General features: G+C 45.6%; 1 long non-coding RNA gene across 2 annotated transcripts; it reads right to left on the reverse strand.

Moving 5' to 3' along the window:
- Nucleotides 1–768: 768 nt before the first annotated feature.
- LOC122682600 lies at nt 769–9,486 on the reverse strand. 2 transcript variants are annotated; one of them, XR_006337432.1, is made up of 3 exons: nt 9,431–9,486; nt 7,928–8,014; nt 769–927 (listed from the first exon to the last, which is right to left on the reverse strand). It is a non-coding gene; the product is annotated as an uncharacterized LOC122682600 (long non-coding RNA). The 2 variants fall into 2 exon arrangements; XR_006337433.1 differs by lacking the exon at nt 769–927 and adding an exon at nt 6,324–6,552.
- Between the last annotated feature and the right edge of the window lie 401 nt (nt 9,487–9,887).

The raw sequence follows: 9,887 nt of genomic DNA on the forward strand, positions 1-9,887 counted from the left end.
ATATATATATATAACTGAATCACTCTGCTATTTAGCAGTAAATAAGCCCAACATTGTAAAGCGACTATACTTCAATTAAAAATAAATTTTAAAAAATAAAGAGGGATTTACCTAGTGGTCCAGCGGTTAAAACTCTGTGCTCCTAATGCAGGGGACACAGGTTCTATCTTTGGTCTGGGAAGTAGGATCCCACATTCCTTCCAGTGTGACCAGAAAGAAAGAAGAGAAGTAAGTATAAGCAGTAAGCTGGGTGTTTGTCAGAGGACTGTGACCTATTGGCAAGCAGGGAGGCCTCCATCCAGGAGGTGATGTGTGAAACCTGCAACTGGAAGGAAAAAACTGGTGCTGCTTCAGAATGCAGGCAGGGAAGAGATATTACAAGCACGGGGGATGCATTTACAACAACAATAACAAAAAAAAAAAACAACCTGTCAAACCTGTAAGAAACTGTCAGAGTCATGAGGGCGCAGAGGTGCAGAGCTGCTCCAGGGGGAGGCAGACCCGCCAGAGCTTGTCGGCCTTAGTGAAAGATTTGGGTGATCTCTGGAGAACAGGGAAGCATTTTAAGCAGCAGAATGACACAGTTGGAACTGCATTTTGAAAAGATTCTTCCAGCTCCAGCTAATCAGTAGCAGAGGCAGAGTTGGGCCTCAATTTCAGGTCTCTTGTCTTTTTTTTTCTTTTTCTGTTTCTTCTTCATCAGTCTCAGCACGTGAGCCCTGCTCTCAGCATTTGTGTTTAAGGAACCCTGTTCCATATGTGTCCAAACCCAGTTACCCACTTCCTCATCTTCTGCAGCATTTGAGGTGAAAGAGAGCTCGAAATGCAGGCCCACAGGATGGCCTGAGCCAGTCCCCAGCTCTTACTTCTAGCTTCTTACTTTCTCTTGGGTAAGTTGATGAACATCTTTGGGCATCAGTTTTTCATCTGCAACATGATAATAAAAGTCTACCTCAAGATGAATGGAGACAGTAGCAGGGAAGCATAAACACTACCATATGTAAAATAGATAACCAATGGAAATTTGCTATATGACTCAGGGAACTCAAACTGGGGATCTGTGACAACCTAGAGGGGTGGGAAAGAGTGGGAGGTGGGAGGAAGGTTCAAGAGGAAGGGAACCTGTGGCTGATTCATGTTGATGTATGGCAGACACCAACACAATATTGTAAAGCAATTATCCTTCAATTAAAAATAAGTAAATGGCAAAAACTAATACATAAAATGGAGAATCCCAGGGACAGAGGAGTCTAGTGGGCTGCCGTCTGTGGGGTCGCACAGAGACGGACACAACTGAAGCGACTTAGCAGCAGCAGCAATACATAAAAAAGTCCATCTCAGATCAATGTTGTGACAGATTTAAAAGATAATGTATGTAATGCATTATATTGTCTGCAATGCATTGTGTGTGACCTATGACCTAAAATCAATATCCAGTAAATAGGAACTCTTTTCCTTGCAATTCCCCTCTCCAAGAGGGTGCCAAAGAGTTCTCCTGATGTTTTCCCTACTTTTTTTTTTTTTTTGGGTACACATTTTCTCAAGGTTTTCCAAGATGGAAGGAGCCACTGCTTTCTGTACTTTCAGTCTGGTAAGGCTGGTCCTTGCCCTGGCTATAGAAAGGGCCAGGTGATCCAGGCCTGGCCAATCCTAGCTCTCCATCCCCCATCAAGGTGTGGGCTACTGATTTTAAGGGACAATTCATAATCCTTGCTTGAGATCAATACAAAGATGCTGTGAGCAGGACGTTTTCTCTCTCTCCCACAGCTCACAGCTACTGCCAGCCATGCTCACAGAGGAGGCTGGCACTCAGAGAGCAATGAGACCTGAGAGTCAGATGAACTTGCCAGAATTTTGGCAGCAAAGAGTGGCGGGGTCCCAGTCCCTGAAGCCATAGGTTGTCACAATTGCCTTTATTTTTTACAGTTCTGAGAACTACCTCCACTGCCCTGCAACAAATTTCTCTAGTCACTCATTCCCCAATTTGCTTTAGCCAAGCTAAGAGGAGTTTTGACACTTGCAACTAAGAGTTCTGACAAATTATACAGCTTTCAGTGTCACAGGCAGTTCTGAATCAACATCTTAGAGCCCCAAAGTTCAAAGCGGCCTCAAAGGTCATCCAGGACAGTAGCTTAAAAAAAGGCAACAATAAGAAACTTTGAAGAAGCCAAATCATTCTTTTCACATCTTCAGATACCCAAATATATTACACAGATAAAAGAGGAAGTGCTCTTGTTGCTGTGAAAGTGTGGGGGACCCTCCACCCTGCCCACCCCCTCCTGACTCTATCCACCTCCCCCTGCATCCATCTCAAAGTCAATGTCTGGTCCAGCTTCCTACATCAGGAATCACCTTGATCACATCTTTGATACTTGGTCATCGAGCCTCAGACACATTTACAACAGGCAGCTGATGAAGCCACGAGGCGGTCCACTTCCTTTTGCAGACTCTTCTGATACCAACATAGTTCCTCATCAGCCTCGTGGTAACACCCACACCCACCCACAGGTCCAAGTCCCCGGGGGTGAAACAGAGCTAAATAAATACACCTTTCTGATGGGCAGCCCTTCCTGAAGACAACTTTCCTGTCCCACTTAACTTCCCTTCTAAAGCATCCTCAGTTTCTTCCTCATGGGACTTCATGTCCAGCTGATGAGATGCCTAAAGTAGGCAGACTTCTGTACAAGGTGTGATTTAAGCTGGGACAGAAAGACAGAAGGCTTATAATTAAAGAAGTGTTTATTTTATTCTTAAAAAAAAATAAGGAGAAGAAGAAAAGGGAAGAAAAACAAACACACAGAGGTTTCTGACAGCCCCATTACTTCCCACAGGTACCATTTTTGCCCAGGTCAGGGCACTGTGCTTGGGCCTATACACACCCCTTCTCCTTTCTCCTTTGGCCCTTACAACCCAACCATGAATTTAGGGATGATTTGTACCCCCATTTAAAAGATGAAGACCAGAGGAATTGAAATAACTGGCTCAAAGTAAAGAGCTAATATTTGGTAGGACTGGGATTTGAACTCAGATCTCAACTTGACTCTAAAGCTGGGCCTTTTAGGTGTATTTCTAGAGTATACACAGCCCTCTTTGCTACTGACCAGCAAGTCCTGGAAGATGATATGATGCAGCACTGGAAGGAAGATATCAATGTAGTTAATTTTTTTTTTCTTTTCTTTTTTTCTTTGGCCATGCAACAGGTGGGATCTGTTTCCTGACCAGGGGTGGAACCTGCACCTCCTGTGTTGAAAGGGTGGAGTTTTAACCACTGGACCACCAGGCAAGTCCTGATATAGATAATTTTTTGCAGACTTTATATCACTGTGGTCAGGACACAGACAGATACTTCTTTGCAGGCAAGCCTTAGAGAACCTTCTTTTTAAATATAACACACTCATTGTGTGTTGGAGATAATTTAATCTGTTATGAGAGCAAGCCACCAAGGAAGATGTGGGTCTCTGGGGCTGGGATGATGAAGCATGACTGTCTGCGTGACCAAATTGATGACAGTTAACCCAGCTTCCCTTTTCTCTTGCCTATCGAGTCCCTTTAAGCTCTTTCCCACTTTTGGGTGACTATGGGCTCAAGGGAGAGGGTCTGGGGAGCAAAGAGGTGCAGGAATCAGCTTGGTCCACCTTGGAGCGTGTGGTGTCACCGCAAAGGGCGTTTGGCCTCTGTTTCCTGCTTTCTAGCTTCAGTGTCAGTGATCCACAGCTGCACCTGATGCTTTCTTAAACTGTGCCAGCTGTGAGCTTAACAGTAATAACATCCCTGACGACTTTCAGAGCGCAATTGCTAGACACAGGCTCACAGAGCATCTCCTTCAACACCCACAACATGCCTACCAAGCAGCCACTACAGTGATCTCAGTTTTACAGATGTGGTCACCGGGGTCTGAGGGGTAACATACTGAGGTTTATTTGTAAATGGCACGGTTGATCTTTGCACTCTGGCAATCTGACCTAGAGCCAGCTGTCCTAATATATTAAGTGATAAAGGCAGATCTGAAAACAGTGTAGGATACTATTCAGCAATGAAAAGGAACCATGCCAAGTTATGTGGATGAATCTCATGATAATTATGCTGAGCAAAAGAAATCAGATAAAAGTATATATGCTATATGATTTCATTGATGTGATACCTGGAATTGATGAAATTCTAGAAAATACAAACTGACAGTAACAGAAAGCAATCAGTGGTCGTGAGTGGCAGGAGGGAGGGATTATAAGGGCCTGAGTAACCTGGGAGGATGAAAGAATTCAGCCTCTTGATTCTGATTTCCTAGGTGCATGTGAATGTCAAAACTCATCAAGCTATATACTTTAAATGTATGTAGTCTATTGTGTATCAATTATATCTTAATAAAGCCTAAAAAGCAGGATTGGGCATGATTCTGGTCTGGTTTTTAAGGAAAACATTTTAAACACACACACACACACACATATGTAATCAGATACACGGGGCTTCCCTCGTGGCTCAGACAGTAAAGAATCTGCCTGCAATACAGGAGAGCTAGGTTCCATCACTTTGTCAGGAAGATCCTCTGGAAAATGGAATGGCTACCCACTTCAGTATTCTTGCCTTGAGAATCCCATGGACAGAGGAGCCTGGCAGGCTACAGCCTATGGGGTCGCAGAGAGTCAGACATGACTGAGCGACTAACACTTTAACAAACAGATATATGCATGACAATGTGACTCACAAGGTCCTGTGTGATCTGATCCATGACCTTCTCCCCAGCATCATTTCTCACCACCCACCCCTAACCCTCCCTGTCGGGCACAGAGTGTCACTACTCTCGTTTCCTCCCTGGCCTCGCACCGTCTCTCACCCCTTGGCTTTCTCACTTGCTCTGTGTTTCCTCCACCTGGAGGAAAGCTGTCTCAGCCTCCACCTTCTCTTCTGGTCTGACTCCTCTTGATTCTTTTGGCTAAGATGTCCCCTTCCTTCCTCAAACCAAGGGGTTTCCCTTTGGTACTCAGTATTGTAATTGTTTAATACATTTTCTCTACTCTTACCTTGTAAATTTTATGCAAAAGGCTCTATGTCTTCTACAGCTGAAGGTATTCCTAATCTGGAGTCCCAAATCTGGCATGTGGTCGGTATTCACTAGACATGTGTTTGAATGAAGGACCAAAATGATATTTTAAGAACTACTGAACAAGCACTACTTCTATACTAATACTTTATTAAGGAAAAAACTCCACACATAATTAATATTCTCCAATATGCAGGCAACTATAATGTTAAGAGTGATTATTGAAATAGCATGTCACATAAGTGGTTAAGGATATATTTACAGCCATTCAGACCTGGTTCTCCCAGTTGCCAGGTTATGTTCTCTCTCTATAATGGAGGTGATGGTATTGGGTCATTGTTATGAAGTGTCAATCAGATAAAGCATGGGGTGTGCTCAGTATGGGACCAGCACACAGCAGGTGTGTCACTATTATTATCAGTTTTATTATTATTATTGGACTGGCATTGTCATTCAGATTGGTTGAATATCAACTGTCAGCCAAAAGCTCACATTTATCTGGTTCTCCTCTTCTTGCCAAGCATCACTCATATAGTACCTTAGTTGCCCTTTGCAGGAACCTTGCGGGAAGTGAAACAGATATTATTGTTACCCATTTTAAAAGGAAGCTGAGGTCCAGAGAAGCTAAATGATCTCACCCAAATTGCAGAGAAGGCGAACAGTGGCACAAGGGGTCAAACCCAAAACGGTTCAGCACCCTACAAAGGGTTCTTGCTGGGGTCTTGCCTGCTCCTTGGACATGAAAGTGACTGAAGGCCCCTGCCAGGTGGAACCCTGCCTCCTCTCCTCAAGTTCCCATCCCTGGCCCCCCCCCAATCAAACCCCCTGCACCTAACAGAGGTACGATCCTCCCCTCTCCCCTCGCCCCTGCCTCTGCATGTGCACGCGCACACACACACACACGCACACACACACACACACACAACTGTACCCTTTTTCTCTCCCTCGCACTTTCTGCTCCTCTATTTCCCAAGATGCCCCTCCCTCTGAGCTGATCCTTTTCCACAAAAATGCTGAAATATCATTTGATTAAGCAAAGCGCTTGACCCTCCACCCCCTCCACCCTGCTCAATAGGACCTAGAGACCAGTGCTCAGAGAAAGACCCCCCTAACCTGTCTCTCGCCTCATTTATCTCAGAGCTGGGAAGATTTGCTGTGTTTGCCCAGCACAAAAATGTGTTCGATGGTTTGCTTAATTTTATTTTCTTCCTGAAATTCAAATAAAAAATAAATTTCACTAAAACCCTGGTTTCTGGGTTCTCTCAAAAAAAAAAGGGTGGGGGGGGGGAGATTGGGCAACAAGGGCTCCTGGGTCAAACACAGCAGCAAGAAGCCCAAGTAGAGACATGGCTGCCCCTGTAGCCAGGCCGGACTGTTGCTCTGTGCCAGAATCCACCAGGCTCCCGCGTTTGCGTGACTTGTCTGGCCTCTGGAAGGATTTGAGGTTGTAATCCCTGCTCTGGCCGTGTAACCCAACTGCAGAGGTTTTACGTCAATCTTCTTTCTTCCCTTCTCTAAGTGGAAAGACCCAGTTTTAGAGATTCATTTTCCACTGATGTAAATTATACTACCACCCCAAATTAGATAGCAGAAGCAGTTACATGCAGTTTGGTTTTCAACATATTTTCCACCCCAATGCAAAAATGTTATATGGCATATTTAGAATCTTTCCCCGTCTCACAGTAAAGGTTTTTTTTCATTACAACTGAAATTCCCATTATTCGACTACCTACCATGTGCTTTAAAATTTGGAGGTGATTCTAGCTGATTCCAGAACTGGAACTGAAGAAGCCTAACTTTCAGCAATGTAGCCCCTAATGTCATCTGATTTAATGCTCATTAGTTGAATTACTCTTTAGTTCATTGTTTGAAGTTCAATGCACATTTTCAAAGGCAGTTAAGTTCCTCTTAAACCCTGACACCATTTTTTCTGCCTCTCCCACTTTGCAAATTAGCTGACCCTCAATTTCTTCCAAGGGCCCTTAGCACTGAGCAAAGAGGAGGTGGTCCTCACTGTGTAAACTTTCTCTCTCACTGCACCAGTGACCAGCCACCTGATTTGTTTTCACCTAAGGAGTCCCCAGCAAGCACCATCTGAAAGAGCAGAGAAAACCCTAGTGAAGTGCTTCGCAAAGTGTGGTCCTTGTAGCATCAGCTAGCATCACACATTTGGGAGCTTGTTAGAAATGCATACACTGAACCCTAGCCTAGACCTGTGGAATCCTAATTTGCATTTGAATAAAATCTCCAGTTGACTCATTGATAAATATTGGGTTGGCCAAAAAGTTTGTGTGGATTGTTCCATAAGGTGGAACATTTTGGCCAACCCAATAAAACCAGGTAATTTCTTTAGTGAAAAGGACCCTGAAGTAAATAAAATAGAGCGTGACATGAGAGGGACTGGGAATAGACTACAAAGATCAGCTGTTCTCAAATCTTTTGGTATCAGGATTCACCTACACTTTTAAAGAGTGCTGCGTTTTTTTTTTTATGTGGCTCATGTGCGTGTATGCTCAGACACTAAGGCATGTCCGACTCTTTGTGACACCATGGATTATAGCCCGCTAGGCTCCTCTGTCCATGGGATTTCCCAGGCAAGAATACTGGAGTGGGTTGCCGTTTCCTTCTCCAGGGGATTTTCTTGACCCAGGGATGGAGCCCACACCTCCTGCATTGCAGGTGGAATCTTTGCCACTGAGCCACCAGGGAAGTCTTAATGTGGGTTATATCTGTTAGTATTTGCCATATTAGAAACTAAAACTAAAAATATTTTTAAATATTGTAATTCATTTTAAAATAGTAGAAATTACCTATTAACATATATTTTATTAAAGTAGTTGGAAGAGTGGCATAGTTTCCTATGTTTGCTGGTCTCTTTAAATATTTTACCTTAAGAGAAGATGTCTGGATTTCATATCTGCTTCTGCATTCAGTCTTTTGCAACATCACGTGTCATGTGGACTTTGGAAAACTCCACTGCATATATGGGAAAGAAAGAGTGAAAAAGACAAATACTGCCCCCCATGTATTGTAACAAAGATAGTTTTGACTTTGCCTATCCAGCCCCCCGCCCCCCACAACACATACTGAGGGTCCGACCCAGACCACATTTAGAACTGGAGATGCAAAGTGATCTAGCAGTGGAGAAAGGCCTCCCAGTGGGGTGGCGTTTAAAAGCGTGCTCTCAATGATAAAGAGTCCTAAGGGGAAGACTTCACACTTTAAATAGCATAGAGATCGTGCAGTGAGGGTGTCAGTGCACTTCTGGTCCTGACTTGGTCCTAGAGTAGCTGCAAAAGTAATGACAGTTCCCTGATCCTCTCTGAACCTCAGTTTCCTGGTCTGTTGTATGAGGAGGGTGATCTCAAATGTTACAGTCCCCACCCCACCCTCCGAGCATCAGGGAGGTCCCAGCGGGAACATTAGAGCAACCCTCTCACTTGCCCAGCAGAGGGCGATGGAGACCATCCCCGGCTGGATCACCTCCACCTCGGAGGCCCTTCACTGCCTTCACCACCCAGACAGAAGGTTCCCTCGTGATCGGGGCGGTTTCCTTGGCACCAGCTGGCACCAGGTATCTTGGGCAACCTGGGCTGTCCCCGGGGGATGACTGCGAGCCGCTAGAGCCCTTCACATTGCTCCAAACGTGGCCAGGTTGGGATGCTCGGATTCTCCCTAGAAGTCTGTCTGGGAAGAGCAGGGGGAAAGAACTGGTTTGGGCAAAGACACATTCCCCCCACCCACCCCACCCCTACGGGGCTGGTCGCTGAGGAGCCACCCAGGAGCTGTTGACTCCTCGCTGGGAAAATCGGGCGGGGTGGCCGGAAGGGAACAAGACGGAGCACTGCGCCAGCTCTCCCCGGGGGCTGCCTGCCTGCAGGCGCGGGGCCGCGCTTGCATCAGCGCTGCCAGGACCCGGGCAGGGGCCGCCCGCGACGTCAGCTGCCTTCCCAGAAGAATTCCACCGCCTGCGGCCAGGGGCCCGGCCTGTGTGGGGGCGGGGGCTTTTGGTTTCAGAGGATGACACCACTCTCTCGCTGCGTCTCCTCGCTCGCACTCTGTTGTCATGGAGACGACAGCATCCTGGCAGCCTTGGCAAGGCCAACCCGTCCTCGAGAAGTGACCCGGAGCTCGGCCCACTCAGGAAACCACTGGCTCTAGGATGCCTGCCCTAGGAGATGGGGCTGCGCGTCCCGGATTCTCCCCTGGGGGCGCCCTGTTGGGCCACCTTCCTAATTCCACAGGATTGTCAAGATCTCAAAGCACTCTCGCCAAGGGTCTTAGAAACAACCCTTAAAAAAAAAAAAATCGAAGCCCAAAGAAGAGCCCTAAAACAGCACGTACCAGACAGACCTTAGAATGAATCCTCTAAGATTTTGCTTTTTTCCTTACCTTTCTTTCCAGAGAGCATTTTCTTATGATTCTCTTCAAAAGATTCTCTGGCTACAGCTTCACTTTGAGTGAAGCAATGTTTGTTTTAATTCGCTTTGGCAAGCTTGTGCCACTTAGAATGTCCCAGGCAGAGAGAATAGGGGGTGATTCTACAAATAGTACTAGCCAGCGTGCCTTTAACACTTTCAACCACGCAGGGAGGTACTCACTTAACCTCCCCTACAAGCATAGGAGGTAGGTCTTGTCCAGTTCTAGAAAAGGGAACTCAGATTATCCAATGAATCCGAGACCAGCTTGGAAGCCAAATCAGATCTGAATCCTTAACCAGGGATTTTAACCATTATCAAGCAGCCTCTCAAACCATCAGTAAAAATGGTGGCTATGACCTTTAATCTCTGGAATTAATGCACTGAGACCATGCATTTAATTTTTGTGTATAAATATATAACAACTGGGA

This window comes from Cervus elaphus, chromosome 24, assembly GCF_910594005.1.
Source record: "Cervus elaphus chromosome 24, mCerEla1.1, whole genome shotgun sequence".
NCBI classification, from domain to species: Eukaryota; Metazoa; Chordata; class Mammalia; order Artiodactyla; family Cervidae; genus Cervus; species Cervus elaphus.